Source organism: Ursus maritimus, unplaced genomic scaffold, assembly GCF_017311325.1.
Source record: "Ursus maritimus isolate PB19 unplaced genomic scaffold, ASM1731132v1 scaffold_28, whole genome shotgun sequence".
Classification (NCBI taxonomy): domain Eukaryota; kingdom Metazoa; phylum Chordata; class Mammalia; order Carnivora; family Ursidae; genus Ursus; species Ursus maritimus.
In genome coordinates, this window is record NW_024425341.1 from 12131530 (window position 1) to 12149986 (window position 18457).

General features: G+C 35.9%; 1 protein-coding gene across 1 annotated transcript in view; it reads left to right on the forward strand.

Moving 5' to 3' along the window:
- Nucleotides 1–7689: 7689 nt before the first annotated feature.
- WRN (WRN RecQ like helicase) overlaps nucleotides 7690–18457 on the forward strand; it is a 129401-nt gene continuing 118633 nt past the window's right edge. The window contains exon 1 of the mRNA XM_040643285.1: nucleotides 7690–7813. The gene's annotated coding sequence lies outside the window, so the exon portion shown is untranslated. The remainder of the gene's footprint in view (nucleotides 7814–18457) is intronic.

Sequence of the window (18457 nt, forward strand, 5' to 3'; positions counted from 1 at the left end):
TTTTACCTTCGAGGTGATTGCTTGTATAGTTATAAGATGGCTGTGTGCATCCACCATGGTAATATATTTCTTCCTTCATATCTAGCAGCAGCAAAAGCATTCCTTCCCATACCATGGAAAGAGAATCCTGAGGACCACTTTGGATCTGTTATGGACAAGGGATAGAGATCAGAGAACTGAGACCTAGGTTATAATTCCTGCTCCCCAGAATCAGTTGTGTGGCAGGTGGAATGGGATTTCTCCACTGACCTTAAAACAGTTGGGTTTCATTCCTGCTACTGGTGACGAGGTCATTCCTATCAAAAAAGCTTTGCTATTATACACTGGGGGTGGTGGGGAGGACTAAATGGGTTTGTTACCTTCTTTCCTAGTATTAAGGTAATCAGCCTATTTTTTCTCCTCTCATTCTTGATTTTACTAAAACCATGAGATTTTGTTTATCCTCAGGATCCCAAATTGGAAAAATATAAATAACTATTGATTTCATTATTTACAGAGGCTCTTTTACTCTCAGTTGCAAGAAAGAGGTAAACTGGAGGGAGGGAGGGAAGGTGGGAGAGAGAGGTATGCTTGTTGAGAAATAAGCTATAGAATGTTAAAACTCTCTCTTTACATACTTGACTTCAGTTTCATTCTTTTCCCTGTAGCGGCCCCCATTAACTGATATGTATCCTCCTGGATTGTTCTTTGCATTTATATATTTGTATTTTAAAATTTAAATGGTAACTACTATTGACGCTTAGTTTTTCCTGTTTCACTTAGCACAAGTTATAGAACTTGTCATCTGAATACATGTAGTTCTGTTTTCTTACTAACTGCTTATTATGCCATATTTTGGTTATGTCATTGTTTACTTAACTATTAATTTACCCTACTAATTGCTTCTAGTATTTTTGCTATTACAGATTGATATAATGAACATCCTTTGCATATATCTTGCTGCACGTATGCGTGTCTTTCCATAGAATAGGTATCATTGCTGGCTTGAAGGGTATGCAGTTTAAAATGTCGATAACTTCCACGAAATGTCTTTGAAAAAGGTAAGGCCAGTTTCTGTTCTCTTGCAAATATATCGTATATGATTAATATTTTAAATTTTTGCTGATAATGGTATATCAGAATTATAGACAGTTTTGTTGGCCTTATTCATTGGATACTTGTTCTTTCTTAAAGATGAGAAATGCCTTTATCGTATGTCAGATTTCTGTATTTACATGGATCTGTTTCTGGACATGGTATATTTTATTTCGTTGATTCATATCTCTTTTTATACCAGTTCTACATGATTTTAATTACTGTTGTTTTGTACTATTCCATATTTAGAGTGAGTGTCCCCTTATTGGTCTTATTTTTCAAAAAAAATTTACTACTTTTCAGCATTTTCTCTTCCTAGAGAACTTCAATATAAACTTGTGTGATTTGATGAAAAATCCTGCTGACATTTTTTCTTGTTATTGCTTCTTGGGTGTATTGATGTAATTGATATAATTTTGAGACTAACCATCCAGGAACTCAGTGTGTCCTATCTAGCCCTTTTTGGACATCTTAGTAGACTTTTCTAGTTGTCTTTAAAATGGGTCTCATATATTTTATGTTAGGTCTATTTCTTGGTAGGTTGTAATTTTTGCTGTTATTGAGTTCAGTTATAAATTATATTTTCTAATTGGTTCTTGCTCGTATATAGAAAAGTACTTATTTGGATATGCTTATTGTGAATCTGGTCATTCAAAGTATTTGTTCCTTTTAATCAAATAGGTAAATTACCTGCCCTGGAGATACTGGGGAAAAATTATTTATTTTAGGAGACTTTTTTTTTTTTTTAAGTAGTCTCCATGCCTGATATGGGGCTCGAACTCACAACACCGAGATCAAGAGTTGCATGCTCTACCAACTGAGCCAGGCAGGTGCCCTGAGATTTCAGCTCTTTGGTAAAAGTTAAGCTTATCTCTTATAAAAGCTGGTTAGTAATAGTCAGCCACTTTTAAACGTGATTTTCTTTCTTTTTTTGATAAAATGCTTAATATTATGGGAAGATTAAGAAAGAGGATGGTTTTTGAACAATTTCTTCATGGGAAAATAAGTAATTAGAGTAATTTCATATACTCCCAAAAATAAATGAAACCAGTGACCTTCTCTCCTGAGCCTACTTCAAACTTTTGTTTCTTTCTGACTTTAAAGTCCTTATCTCTACATTTTATGATCTCTTCCATCTTTAGTCTGATAGGCTGGTTTTTCAGAGGAGGGCAGAGAGACACCGTCTCTTTAGGGTCTTTGAAGCCAAGATGATAGAGAGATGGGACCTTCCTAGTCTGTGGTAACAATAATAGAAGCCATTGGAAAAAAATACCAAAGCTTTGTTGCTTCTCCTAGAAATTTTGATATGCAGCATGAGACATCACCTACTGAACCTGATCTGCTTTTGCTGTTCATTCATAAAATGAAGTCACTGAAGGAGCGTGTGGGTGGCTCATTCGGTTGAGTGTCTAACTCTTAGTTTTGGCTCAGGTCATGATGTCATGGGTGGTGAGAGGGAGCCCCTCATTGAGCTCTGTGCTCAGTGGAGAGTCTGCTTGAAGATTCTCTCCTCTTTCCCCCCCCCATCTCACTCACTCTCTCTCAAATAAGTAAATAAATATTTTTTAAAAAATGAAGGCACTGAAGTACAGTAGAAAGACAGTTGGACTGGAAGATAACTTTTGCCTTCTAGGAGGTGTATAATCACAAAATTGCTGATTTTTCCTCTTATTCATTTTATGTAAACTCACCCTGTCTTAAGAGATGGGTTCTTATGAAAGATTTTCGTTGGATAAACTTATGGTTGCTTTTGGAATTGTATATTAATTTCCCAATTTCTTTTTTACCAAGTCTCCATTTTTATTTTCATTCTTCCTCTGACACTTACTGATCTTGTTGTAAAATTTATGCATTTTTCTGGGGCCCCTGGGTGACTCAATTAGTTAAGTGTCTGCCTCTTGATTTTGGTTTGGGTCATGATCTTGGGGCTATGGGATCCAGCCCCATATTGGGCTCCATGCTGGGTTTGGAGCCTACTTGGAATTCTCTCTCTCCCCCTTCCCTACCCCTCCAAAACAAAAAAAAGAAAATTCATGCATTTTTTCTTTCTGTGTGTCAATGCTGCATTTCAACCCAGTGCAGAACTTTGCATCCTAAAGTTAAATATTACTCTCATTTAGTTGTTATAAGTTTTTGTTAAATTTCTGTTTATTGTTTATTTTGATTCTTACTCTGATTTTAAAAGGTTTTGAAACTATATATGAAGTTATGAAACTTTCATTATTGTATGCTTTATGTGGCTATTTTAGCTTTATAATTTATTTTATTTAAGATAAGGGATTAAAGAAAAGGATTAATGACAATTTTATTTTCAGTTCTATTTGTATATTACTTAGAATGCAGGCACAGATAACTTCTTTCAGAAACTATAAATGAAGTATGAAACTTTCATTATTGTATGCTTTATGTTGCTATTTTAGTATGAAGTTATGAAAATTTCATTATTGTATGCTTTATGTGGCTATTTTAGCTTTATAATTTATTTTATTTAAGATAAGGGATTAAAGAAAAGGATTAATGACAATTTTATTTTCAGTTCTATTTGTATATTACTTAGAATGCAGGCACAGATAACTTCTTTCAAACAGGCTTAAAAAATAAGGAAATTTATTATTAAAATGTAACTTGAAGACTGAGGCAGGGCTGACTAGAAGACTGGTTTTGTCCATTGACTACGGCTCCATTCTCATCTTTGCCTTCTTCTGTGTGTTGGCTTTGTATTTAAGTTGGCTTTCTCCTCGAGGTGACTTCCATTACAGTGACAAAATGTGTGTAGAAGGCCCAGGCTTCACATTATCAAATAGAGGGCATGGCATCTCTTATCAGTGCAAGACAATATGATTTTCAGGAATCCTCCTCTTTCTGTCTCACTGGCCTGAATTAAGTTGTATATTTTAGGGGTACCTGGCTGGGTCAGTCAGAAGAGTGTATGACTCTTGATCTCAGGGTCATGAGTTCAGGCCCCACATTGGGTGTGGAGATTACCTAAAAAAAGTTGTATATTTTATTATTATTTTTTTAAAGATTTTATTTATTTATTTGACAGAGAGAGTATGTACACAAGCAGGGGGAGCAGCAGAGGGAGAAGGAGAAGCAGGCTGCCCTCAGAGCAGGGAGCCTGATGTGGGGCTCGATCCCAGGACCCTGGAATCATGACCTGAGCTGAAGGCAGATGCTTAACCGACTGAGCCACCCAGCCACATCTGTATATTTTATTCTTAAACCAAATTTGGGGGAATGCTTTGAGTTTAACCTGAGTTTCTGAATCATCATTGTGGCAAAGAGAATGGGATTACTTGTGGATCACTTGGGTTTACCATGGGAGCTGGGAGTGAGGGCAGCTTTCCTGAAGCATGATGCCTTTGTGGGTAAATAACTGGTTTGTTCTAAATTAAATTTATGGTACTGTAAAAAGGGTGTAGGGTGAAATGGATGGTGGGTAGGCAGTCATCAATGTATACTCGATAATGAGTCCTATAAAATTTCATCTCAGGCCATGTGAAATGACAGTAATAAATATAAAAGGAAAAATAGGCAGCCTAAGCAAGTTTTAAATTGACTTACTTGAAAACTTTCTCTGCAGTTTCCCAGTTTATAATGGTTGATTTCAGCTGACGGGCTGTAGCTACTTACAGAAGAGAGGAAATTCATTAAAAATAATGAATTATTCAGTTGGATAGTGAAATTCAGTTATAAAACACTTCACTGAGCTGTGGATTCAGTTCAGGTCAAGTTGTGTTCCTAGTTTATGGGCAGTGCAGCTTCTCACAATGACACAGCATAGAGAGAGGCTTTTATCTTTTTCCCCTGTTGCTAGCGTTTTAATGGCATTTTATTATATTTATTTGATTGGTTTCATTTATACTTTATTTCGCTTGACTTTATTAATACAAATTTTTATTTATACCTTATTAATATCAATCATATATAATACTTGGCAGTTAGGAACATTTGGTGGATATCTTAATAAAAAAATATTCTCTCAAAAAAAAATCGTCCTGTTACTTTTCAAATGGCTACTTACTGTAGCCGAACCAAATGCTATAGGTGGTTTTATTTAGCTTTTCTAATTGCTTGGCTGGGTTATTTGGGAGGAAATTAAAATAACCAGAAATCTAGCAATAGATTAATGAAAGTCTTGAAAGCCTCTTTAATTAGGAATTTAATGAGGGCTTTGTCATGGATTCTTTGGTTTTTCTTTGTTTTCCTCTACCCTCTCTTATTCCTATTAGTACATTGAGAAGTAGAAAGAATTCTCAAAAACAATACAGAAGAATTCCTTATAGATTATATCTTCTACAATAAATTATAGATTGGGCATATGTGCATATGTGTGTGTGTGTGTGTGTGTATGAACTAGTTGCCAGTAAAAAAAAACCTAGTTGCTAGTATATTGGTAAGTATAGTTAAACTGAAAGGGCGAGGTTATGTTTTCAGAAAATATGTAATAAATTAAAAGAAATCAAACCCAGAGTTTTTAAAATTGAAGTACAGTTGACATGTTATTAGTTCCAGAGGTACAGCTTAGTGATTTGACATACAGTTGACCCTTGAACAATATGGGTTTGAACTGAACGCGTCCACTTGTGCATGAATGTTTTTCAGTCACGGTACTGTAAATGTATTTTCTTTTCCTTATGATTTTCTTAATAAAATTTTCTTTTTTCTAGCTCGCTTTATATATATAACGTACAAAATACATATTAATTGTTTATAAAATCATTAAGATTTCCTATCAGTAGTCGACAATCAGTAGTTAACTTTTGGGGGAGTCAAAAATTATTTGTGGATTTTTGACAGTGTGGTGGGTTGGTGCCCATAACCCTCATGTTGTTCAAGGGTCAACTGTATATACATTAGATAAGTGTAATTACCATCTGTTGCCATACAAAGTTGTTACAATATTATTAACTATATTCCCTGTTCTGTACTTTTCATCCTCGTGATTTATTTATTTTGTAACCGAAAGTTTCTACTGCTTAATCCCCATTATCCATTTCGGCTGTTCCTTTTGGAACCTTTTGGCAACCACTATTTTATTTTTTGTATTAATGAGTCTTGTTTTGGTTTTGTTTGTTTGTTCATTTGTTTTGTTTCTCAGATTTCACATATAAGGAAATCATATGGGATTTGTCTTTCTCTGACTTATTTCACTTAGAAGAATATCCTCCAGGGCTATCCATGTTGTCTCAAATGGCAAGATTTCTTTTTTTTTTTTTTAATGGCTGAGTAGTATTCCATCCTATACCACATCTTTATCCATTCACCCATAGGTGGACATTCAGGTTGCTTCCCTGTCTTGGCTATTGTATATAATGCTGCAGTAAACAGGGCTACATCCTTTTGAATTAGTCTTGTCTTGTCTTTTCTTTCTTTCTTTTTCTTTTCTTTTCCCTTCCCTTTTCTTTCTTTCTCTTTCTTTCTTTCTTTCTTTCTTTCTTTCTTTCTTTCTTTCTTTCCCCTTCCTTCCTTCCTTCCTTCCTTCCTTCCTTCCTTCCTTCCTTCCTTCCTTCCTCCTTCCTTGTACATACCCAGCAGTGAAATTACTGGTAAGTTTGATATACCTATTTTTAATTTTTTGAGGAACCTCTGTATTGTTTTCCATAGTGGCTACACCAATTTACATTCCCACCAACAGTGCACAGGGGTTCCCTTTTCTCCATATCCTTGCTAACACTTGTTATTTCTTGTCTTTTTGATACTAGCCATTCTGACATATGTAAGGTAGTATCTCACGGTGGTTTTGATTTGCATTTCCCTGATGATTAGTGATGTTGAGCATCTTGTCATGTGTCTATTGGCCATTTGTATGTCTTCTTTGGAAAAATATCTATTCAGATCCTCTGCCCATTTTTTAATTAGATTATTTTTTGGTGTTGAGTTGTATGATTTCTTCATATATATATATGTATATATATATGTATATATATATACGTATATATATATGTATATATGTATATATGTATATATATATATATATATATATTTAAGATTTTATTTATTTATTTGACAGAAAGACAGCCAGCAAGAGAGGGAACACAGGCAGGGGGAGTGGGAGAGGAAGAAGCAGGCTCCCAGTGGAGGAGCCCGATGTGGGGCTCAATCCCAGAACTCCGGGATCACGCCCTGAGCCAAAGGCAGACACTTAATGACTGAGCCACCAAGGCGTCCCCTTCATATATTTTGAATATTTATCTTTTGTTTGCAGATATCTTGTTCTTTTTAGTAGGTTGCCATTTTGTTTTGTTGGTGGTTTCCTTTACTGTGCAAAAGCTTTTTGTTTGATGCAGTCCAATTGTTTTTTGTTTTTGTTTTGTTTTGTTTTGTTTTCTGCTTTTGTTGGCCTGCCTGAGAAGTCAGATCACAAAAATATTGCTAAGACTGATGTCCAAGAGTTAACTGCCTGTTTTCTTTCAGAAGTTTTATGCAAACCCAATGAATTTTTAAATTTCATTGTATTGTTGATTAAATTTGAAAGACTTTTTTTTTTTTTTTAAGATTTTATTTATTTATTCGACAGAGATAGAGACAGCCAGCGAGAGAAGGAACACAAGCAGGGGCAGTGGGAGAGGAAGAAGCAGGCTCATAGCAGAAGAGCCTGATGTGGGGCTCGATCCCAGATCACCGGGATCACGCACTGAGCCGAAGGCAGACGCTTAACCACTGTGCCACCCAGGCGCCCCCTGAAAGACTTTTTGACTAGAAGCTGCCTCTCAGTAAAAAGAACATAACCGTACAGGTAAAACCCACAGAATCTAACCAAAATTAGGACATTGATAACCAAATTGAATTGCTGAAGCATTTAAGCTGCTTTGGTTTTATAAGCTGTGTTGTTATTTGAAAACACTTATTAATTCCATCTTACGACTTATAAGTCATTGACACTTTTAAAAAATTCATTCTTATTATTTTCAACATACACAGAAAGTTAGATGAGTATACGGCTATTACTGTTGTAATTTAGATTGTATTTGGAAACCTCCTAAATATAGTTTGTACAGTATAGCTACAGAGAAAAAAATGGATTCATGTTGAAATTCAGTACTCCTTGGGACAGGTCGATGGGTAAGAATGAAATCTTCTTGGATAAATGAATCCATTTTCTGTCTATTTGAGTTTATCATTTAAAATACTCCTTGAGACAGGTCGATGGGTAAGAATGAAATCTTGGATAAATGAATCCATTTTCTGTCTATTTGAGTTTATCATTTAAAAGAACATTCTACTGATAAAGCACTTCAGTGCTTAATTAATTTTTGATAAATTTATATACTCTGTCTAGTTGGTATGAATTTGATATCTCTTCTTGATTCCTCTCATACATTACAGGGAATGAGGTATAATAGCAGTAAAAGATCTATCATAGATTCTGTTGTAACAGAGCTCAAGGGGTTCGCTGCTTGGGGTGCATTAAATTGAACAGAACGCCTGGGTAGCTCAGTTAAGTGTCTGACTCTTGGTTTCAGCTCAGGTCATGATCTTAGGGTCCTGGGATCCAGCCCCTGTGTCGGGGTCTGTGCTCAGCAGGGAGTCTGCTGAAGGTTCATCTCCCCCTCCCTCTGTTCCTCTACTTTCCCCCTACTCATGCTCTCTCTCTCTCTCTCTAAAATAAATAAATAAATCTTAAAAAAATTGAACACAACACAAGAAAGTGTTGAAAGCAAAGAACTTTTTATTACCTCTTACAAGTAAGGAGACAGGGAGATAACTCTCAAAGCACTGTCTCCCTGTGGGGTTGGTATAGGAAGCTTTTATTCAGTGTATTTGGGGGTGGAGGCAGGGAGCTTGCATTTACATTAAGGAACTTACACATATTCTTACCTAGGCACTTTGGTTCACCTGTTTATGCCTAACATGTCAGCATGCTAGCGTATACATCGTATGTTCAAAAAATGGGGGAAAGCCCTTCCCATAGGAGGAGATCTTAGTACTATAATGAACTGCGGATAACTTCAGGACAGCTTGGGGCTTCTGCTCAGGTCCTCATCCAGTCCAAAAGGGCTCAAACTGGCTCACATAAGAAGTTATCTCATGAAATACCTAACAAGGGGCCATCAGCTGAAACCATCTCTCTGAGTATCTCCTTGGTCAAACTGCTGGTTCTGTAAAACAAAACACATTCGTTCCCTGCTTTTGTCCCTTTCCCTCTCCCTTCTGCTGATAGCTTTCAGACCTCTGATTTGAGTAACTTTCTGTTGCATCCTAGCTAAAACTATCAATATACCAACTTATGTATAACTGTAGATTAAAAGATGTAACATCCTGTTTATCACTGTTTATATTAATGCCTTGGTCAGTAAGGCAAGTTATATAATATATAATCATAATGTAATATAGGGGCACCTGGGTGGCTCAGTAGGTTAAGTGTCTGCCTTCAGCTAGGGTCATGATCCTGGGGTCCTGGAATCAAGCCCCGCATTGGGCTCCCTGCTCAGCGGGGAGTCTGCTTCCCTCTGTCCATCTCCCCTCTGCTTATGCTCTCTCTCTCTGTCAAATAAATAAATAAAATCTTAAAAAAAATAATAATGTAATATAATAAGGCAAGTAATATAATAGGAATTTAATCCCATTTTACAGATGAGGAAATGAAAACAAAAGTAAAGTGACTTGTCCAAGGTCACATGGATACTAAGTAGCAAAGTACCAAAGTGTAATTTTCCAAAATATTAAAGACTGATTCTCATACAAATACGGAATGAGCATATGTCACATTTATTCAGTTCATCAATGACGGAACTAGCAGGAGGTAAAATTGGTTCAAACGGGAACAAAGATTATATAGTATATTAGGGTTCTTCAGAAAAACAGAACCAGTAGGATATATATAGATACATAGAAAGGATTTATTATGAGGGATTGACTCATGCAATTATGGAGGCTGAGAAGTTCCACAGTCTGCCGTTCCAAGCTGGAGGTCCAGGAAAACCAGTCATGTAATTCCAGTCCAAACTTGAAGGCCTAGGAACCAGAGGAGCCAGTGATCTAAGTTCTCCTCCTAGTCTGAAAGTCCAAGAACTGAAGAGTGCTGATGTGGGAGGGCAAGAGAAGATGAAGTCTCTCAGCTCAAATGGAGAGCCAATTTGCCCTCCCTCTGCCTTTTTTTTTTTTTTTTTTTTTTTTTGAGACTCAGCGGATTGGATGATGTCCACCCTTGTTGGTGAGGGCAGTCTTTACAAAGTACCTATTCAAATGCTAATTTCCTCTGGAAACACCCTCCCAGACACACCTAGAAATAGTGTTTAACTAGCTCTGGGCAGGTAACCCCTTAGCCTAGTTAGGTTGACACGTAAATTTAACCATTACATACACATATTGGAGAAATAATTTTGGAAGGTTAGATACAAAGCTGTCCCTACAGAGCAATAAAAACCATAGCCTTTGAGATGACATTTCTACTAGACAGAAGTTGGTCGTATCTTTACTAGACAAAAATTTACAAGTTAACAAGTAACTTCACAGAGTCTCAGTTTTTGTTAGTAAATAACAAGTCTTATAAAAGTGTATTCTCTAACGAAGTAATTTTTGGGTAGGATTGTGCTCCTATATGATATTGAAAGGACATACTGCCTTCTCTTTGTCTTTTACTTTTGGATAATTTTTCTTGACACACAGCAACATGGGAGCCTAGGTTTTCTGACTCTAAGTCCAGATTTCTTTCCATTCTACTTCTCTGCCTCTTCATAGTATAATTTTTAATACTAGTGTTGTCTGCTAACTTTTGCAAAATTAGCTGGTCTTTGTCATTAGTTTTCCTTTTTGATACACTTTCCTTTGTTATGTAGCGATGGTGATAAGAGTTTTCTTCCTCAGAAAATATGGTGAAATTCAATGGATATTTATAAAATTTGCATAAATACCCAAAGTGAGAAATTAAAATTATAGCTGATCTACTCTTTCATGACATTTTGTTAGCAAATTTCAGAGTCATTATAAATATTCTTGATTTTTGACAACATAATCATACAGATTAGCCTTTACATATTTTGAACAAAATAGAGGTGAACCATTTTAAGTAGTAGGTGAAAATTTGTTCACATTAAACAAGATAATTGCCTAACAATTAAACATTGCACTACTTACTAATCATTTTTTCCAGGCCCTGAAATAGTTATCTGTAGGTATCATTTAACTTACCAGTATTGGTTTTTTTTTTTTAATGCTTTTTAAGAAGGTTGGAATACTTTATTCAGTTTAGCCCTCAAGCAATTAGGCGAGTCAGTTACCATGGTAACAGTAGGTATTAATTTCATTACCTTAGTTAAAGGTGTTTTTTGTTTGTTTGTTTGTTTTAAGTTTTGTCTGAGAGCGAGAACGTGTGTGGGGAAAGGGGCAGAGAGGCAGAGGGGCAGAGGAGCAGAGGGAGAGAATATCAAGTAGACTCTGTCTGAGCAGGGAGCCTGACTCAGGGCTCCATCACAGGAACCATGAGATCCTACCTGAGCAGAAATCAACAGTCTGAGGCTTAACTGACTGAGCCACCCAGGCACCCCAGCATTAGTTAAAGGTTTTAGGAGCAAAGACATCTCTGAGCTAATCCATTGAAACCCAGCTTTCTATGAAACAGGAGTTAGGTTGTCCATTCTTTAGAAGATGATACCATTTCAAGTAGAAAAATGTACTCTGGAGATGAATTTCTAATCTGACAGAGTGAAGTAGAGTATGATATAAAAGCTAGGTAATTAAAGAGTTATCCCTTCTTAGTTAACATGGGATACAATTTGTCTTAATTTTCCTGTATTTGGCCTAATTTAAATCTTGAATTTTATTGGTGTATTTCTATTGCCATGAACTAAAAGGCACAAAAAGTGCCTGCAGTAGACAGCTTTCCTACTATCTAATTGATGTCAAATAAAATCATTTAAGGTGAATTTTTTTCAAAACCTAATTCCTAATTTTAGGAGATAATCTCTTAACATTTAATTGGCTAATATTACTAAGCCTGTATAGTAAGCTTACTCATTCAGGTATCACAAAGTCCATTTTGCAAGTAATATATCAAAAAGGTTTTACTAAGAAGTTGTATTCTTATTAGTTTTTTTTTTCTTATTAGGTGTTTTATCACTGTATTATTGTGATTAAAAAAATAGCTGTAGTTGTTAATGCCAGTAGCATTGGACATTTTCCAGTCTTAGACCATTTTGTCTATGTTCTGTAGCAGTAGTTGGCAAATTTGTGGTGGGTCACATTTGACTTGCTGCTTGTTTTTGTACGATGAGCTAAATGGTTTTTACATTTTTAAGTGGCCAAGAAAAAAATCAAAAGAAAAAATTTTATGAAATTTACGTAAGTCTGGATTTCATTGTCTGTAGTCTTACTGGAACATTGCCATGCTGATTTAAGTATTATTTGTGACATTTGCACCACAATGTCTGACTTGGTAGTTGCAACAGAGACAATATGCCATGAGGCCTAGAATATTTACTGTCTGGCTCTTTAGAGAAAAAGTTTGCTAACTCTTGTTCTAGAGTATAAAAAAATGTAGCTTTGGTTGTTCAGTAAAAAAAAAAACAAACAACAACAACCAACCTTTCCCCTTTTTTTCGTTTACTTTCCCCCCTTGATTGCTAAAAGTAACACATGTTCTTATAGAAAATTTGGAACATATAGGAAAGTAAAAGAAGAAAATAAAAAACCATCTGCAGGGGCGCCTGGGTGGCACAGCAGTTAAGCGTCTGCCTTCGGCTCAGGGCGTGATCCCGGCAATCTGGGATCGAGCCCCACATCAGGCTCTTCCTCTATGAGCCTGCTTCTTCCTCTCCCACTCCCCCTGCTTGTGTTCCCTCTCTCGCTGGCTGTCTTTCTCTGTCAGGTAAATAAATAAAATCTTTAAAAAAAAAAAAAAAAAAACCATCTGCAGTTGTGGGATAACTGCTAATATTTTGGTATACATTGCTCCAGACCTTTAAAAATATAGAATATGTATATGTATGCATATGTATACCTATATGTATATATATGTGTATATATGTATATGTGTGCATGTATACGTATGTCTCTTTATATAGAATATGTATTTATACACATGCAAATACACATTTATTGTGTAAAATTAGAATTTAACTTGCTTTTTCACTTGATAAATTGCAAGTATGTTCTTAATGGCTACATAGTGCTCTGTTTTATGGATGTAACATAGTTTATTATTTAACTTTTTTTTACCGTTGTTGGACACGTAGTTTGTTTTCAACTCTTTATCATTATAAATATTGTATATTATGTATCTTAAATATTATCATATATAAAAAGAATGACTATCCTTGTATATAAGTCTGAGGAATGCTGGTTTTTTTGGTAAGATTAATTCTTGAAAATGAAACTATGTGTAAAACTAGAGAATTATTTTGAGGAAAATGTTGGTAGTGCATGAAAATACTTCCTTGGCCTGCCTTCATGAAAAAGATGGCTTATCTTTCATTTAGTCTTGGCTCTGGTTAAACATAATAATTTTCACACTAGACCATTAAACCAGCCCTTAAATAATTGGACTGGTAAAGCCTATAGTTGATACTGCTTGTAGATGGACTGGAGGAACTGGGTCAGTGCCCCACTCTGGCTTCATAGGTTATACTCACAATTCGGCAGCTTGGGAAAGCAGATTTCTTGTGTGCGTGCTTCTCGCATTATTATCGAAGCCATAGAGAAAAGTGGAGTAATGCTCCGGTCTAGTGTGAGTTGACACAGCAGACTCAGAAATGGGGGTAAAGGGAGATGTGCTCCATTCTCAGAGTAATTCACTTGCTACTGCTCTAATTAAAGTAGGTGTTCCAGCCAACCACTCTGTGTCGTGTGTACGCTTCTTTAAAGGAAACGCCATTTGTTAGCATATTCCTAGTTTTTTGCCATCACTCACTCCTAGTGTTCCTACAAAAATGTACCCAAGTATTTCACTCAAAGAATGATTTGTAAATGGGTATGGACTTTAAAAATTACTATGGATACTCACACCAGCTGCCAGTACCGATCTGTCTACAGCAGAAGAAGTTGTAGATTGAAAGGCCTGCAGGCCCACTTTTGGCATGTAGAGGGGTCTTGGATATTGCTATTAAATGGAAGACTACATGGTGCAGTTTCTTCATCTTTGGAAAAATTGGAAGATCTGGTAACACTGGATCCATATGCACTACTGGCAAGAGTTAGCTGGAGCAAAGTTAGTGGCTTCCAATTTGTGCTGTAGCATAGTGATATGGATTATAAGGCAAGATTTTGATGGCTGCATATTTTTTATAGTTTTCAAACATATAAAAGCATTTTATGAAACATTCAAAGATTTATAATAGGTGAAATTATATTTGAGCCTTATTCTATATGGTGATCCTTTTGTAAACTACTTAAGTATCTCTTCTAAGGAAATGATTCACAGCAGCCATACTCTCAGTTTCCAAGGGGAAAAAAACACTTTATTGATATTATAAAGTAAAAAGCCTGGTGGACATAGAAGAAAAGGGAAATCTATGCATAGATGAGGGCAATAGCAAGCAGTATAGGAGAATAAGAAAGAATTAGTCAAACTTACTTACAACATCCAACCTCATTAGCTGGGGAAGCCCTGTGGAGACAGCCTGGCTGGGGTCCTGGTTGAGAGGCCTGGGCAGAGCATCTTCCCCTCAGGTGAGACTTCCATCTGATCATCCCCATGTGGGTGGTTTTTGTAGGGCAAATGACCGGGTGTGAAGTTAAACATTTGTTTGCCTCTTTGTGGTTTGGAGCGAGCGGCATTTCTGTGTTAATGTCTTTACATCTTCGAGGAGCCTGGGCCATGTGTGCTTGCCTCTCCTCTCGGATTCTGTTCTGGGGGGGCCAGCCCAGGCTGGAGCCAGAGGGGATGCAAGGCAAAATTTATAGCTCTTGGTGTCTAGACCAGAAGGGCCAGTTCTGACCTGGAGGCTAGCTAATGTCAACTAATTAGGCTCGAGATCACTCAGCAGCACAAGTCTCACAAACAGCATTCTTTAGCTTGCCTGCCTAGGTGCAGGTCTGGGTGGTCCGTTTATGCAGGACAAATCGCAGTACAGTAACATGGATGGCTATGTATAGTAAACATGGTCAGACAGAGTTGTTCTGAGGCTGTATTATCTAGTACTTCTTCCTGACTTTCCTGTTAAATAATTTCCTATCTAATTATTATTTTAATTTTGTATGTGCATATCATTTAATAATTGGGAAAGTTATATGCGTTTGTGTATGTAAACTTCTCTTTCTTCCTTTCTCTTTCTTTTTTCTTTCTTTTCTTTTCTTTTCTTTTCTTTTCTTTTCTTTTCTTTTCTTTTCTTTTCTTTTTTCTTTTCTTTTCTTTTCTTTCTTCTCCACGCGGGGCTTGCGCTCACAACCCTGAGATCAAGACCTGAGCTGAGATCAAGAGTCGGATGCTTAACTGACTGTGCCACCCTGGCACCCCAAAATTCTTTCATTTTTGTCTTAATTTTCACAATTATTTTATTGCTAACAGAAAAGAGCATGATTGTCAACTAAATCTTACCAGTATTTTCTAACAGAAAACAGTAAATTTTGTTAATTTTCTTGCTTCTTATTTAATTTTTAATTATTTATTTATTATGGCCTTTTGATGTGACAATTTGTCAAACCCCGATTATGATAGAATTTCATAATATGTTTGTTTTTAGAATTTATACTAGTGCTTATATCTAAAAATAATAATTGAACATAATACAATTCCATTGATTTAATAAGGGAAATATAGGCCTTTGTAACTTCAGAAGCTCATTTAAATATATTTTTGATTACAAGTATATTTTGCCTACTTTAGAAATTTTAATTATTAAACTAACTGAAAATTTTTCAGTATACTATTTTTGTTTAGTCTTTTTCATTAAGGAAGTTTTTTGGGATAAGATTTGTTAAAAAAATAAGAATTTAGACAAACTAAAAAATTGACAAGAAACGTTTCCCAATGAATGAAGGATTTACAGTATTTCAAGTACTTTATTTTTTAAGTATTTTATATTCAAATTTAATTTCTGCAGATATTTACTTTCCCACTGTAATGTCTAATTTATTGATTAAAGCTGTAAAGTCATCTGATTTGTGAGTTAAACATAACACTAAATATTTCATCAATAATTAGGCTCTACAGTAAAGAATTATCTCAGAATTATATGGTGTTTCCATAATTCTTTATGGGCTAAATCAAATGAAATAGGGGTGTCAAACAAAATACTCTGGTACCTTTTCATAAAACAGCTATTTTACAAAAAAAAGAAGTTTGAACTTTTGAAATCATCTTTGAGCACAAAATAACAATTCTCTCTTTTTTTAAGATTTTATTTATTAGAGAGAGAGAGAGAACATGAGCTGGGTGGGGAGGGGCAGAAGGAGAGGGAAAAGAAGTAGACTCCCGCTGAGCAGGGAGCCCTACTCAGGGCTCCATCCCAGAACCCTGGGACCGGCACCTGAGCTGAAGGTAGACGCTTAACCGACTGAACCACCCAGGCACCTGGGGAACAAAATTCTTTTAAGAGATTGTGATCATCAGATTGAGCTCAAGAAGCTAGTTACAGGATTGCACAATTAGTAAAGCCCAGATACTTCACTAGTGTGCCAAATTTGCTCTTTTTTCCTGCCTGTATGGAACACTGTGTTTGGGATTGGTAAGGTAATTTTCAATTATTCTATTAGAAGATATGTTTGGGGCGCCTGGGTGGCACAGCGGTTGAGCGTCTGCCTTCGGCTCAGGGCGTGATCCCGGCATTATGGGATCGAGCCCCACATCAGGCTCCTCTGCTATGATCCTGCTTCTTCCTCTCCCACTCCCCCTGCTTGTGTTCCCTCTCCCGCTGGCTGTCTCTATCTCTGTCAGGTAAATAAATAAAATCTTTAAAAAAAAAAAAGATATGTTTAAGATTTGTTGAAGACATGGAAGACAGTACTAATTCAGAAGGTTATTTAATGAAGAAGATGTTTGTTGCAGATATGAATCCATAAATGTTGGTAATGGGCCTCAGAAAGCTGTATAAAATCCTTGAAGAAAAACGCTTGAAAGGACGTTATTTGCTTGGCAAAGAAGTTTCAGAACTGAAGTGTTCAAGAGAATATCTTGAGACATACAAGATATTATGAAAACAGTGGAAGTTTGGGACTGGTAATAACAGGAAGGTTTAGGCTGTACATTCAGTTCAATATAAAAAAGAACCCCTGATATTCTAAGTAAAAAGTTGTCTTATTCACAGAGAAGCTCCTGTATATTAAAATTTGCTTGTAGTTCTGAGTTCCGTGTTAAATGAAGTCATAAAAATGGTGAACCTAATGAAGTCTAAGCTACTGTAGTACCTTCTTTTCAGCTTTAGGTGAAGAGATGTGGTTAGCTATTTCAGTAATGAAGTGTATTGACAGTCTAAAGGAAGATTTATAGGCTAAAAGAAAATTTCAAATTATTCCATATGAATGGTTTTTACTTTGCAGATTTGTTGAAGTACAGTTATAGGCTTCAATAAATAGTATTCTTAACTGACATTTTGAGCACCTGAATTAACTTAGAAGTGCAGTGATTATGTGGAAAATATATTAACATGTACTGACAAAGTTTATGGATTCACAGTAATAATTCCGCTTTGGGAGAGTGAAGTTAAAGTAGTTTTAGAAGTGACATTTAATTGGTATCATTTGAATCCCAAGGATGAATTAATAATACTTGTAGAGCAAATTCAGCATATGCCTGTGACAGAGCCTTAGAACACTATATTGAAATACTTGATATAAAAAATTCATTTTTTAAAAAAGATTTTATTTATTTATTTGACAGAGAGACAGCCAGCGAGAGAGGGAGCACAAGCAGGGGGAGTGGGAGCAGGAGAAGCAGGCTCCCAGCAGAGCAGGGAGCCTGATGTGGGGCTGGATCCCAGCACCCTGGGATCACGCCCTGAGCCAAAGGAAGATGCTCAGGGACTGAGCCAGCCAGGTGCCCCTAAAAAATTCATTTGTATTCAAAACTTATTTATATCATCAAAAGGAATTAACATAGTTTTCAGGAGAAGAAAAGGAGAAGCTGTTAGATTTAAAGAACTTTAGCATTCTTGAAGTACAATTTAAAGAGGTCAAGTAGTTGGAATGCTGGTTAATAGTGAAAAAGAAGTTTTCAGCTTTTTAGAGCAAAGCCTCCTCTTTTGCCATTTGCTACCACTTGTGCTAATAAAGGTTCTCCGTGATGCTTGCTATATAGAATATTAAGAAAATGTTAAAAATTTTAATCGGGAGTTGTATGTAGTTATTTTAAGCAGAAAGCCTAATATGCAAGTTATGTTCATCTAAACTTAGTTTCTTGTTTAAAAAGTTTAATTTTACAATGAAGATATAATGCAGTTTTTACAAAATGTCATATACACACTCCCAGATTGCCTTCCCAGTATGCTATAAAAATATTTTCATTTTC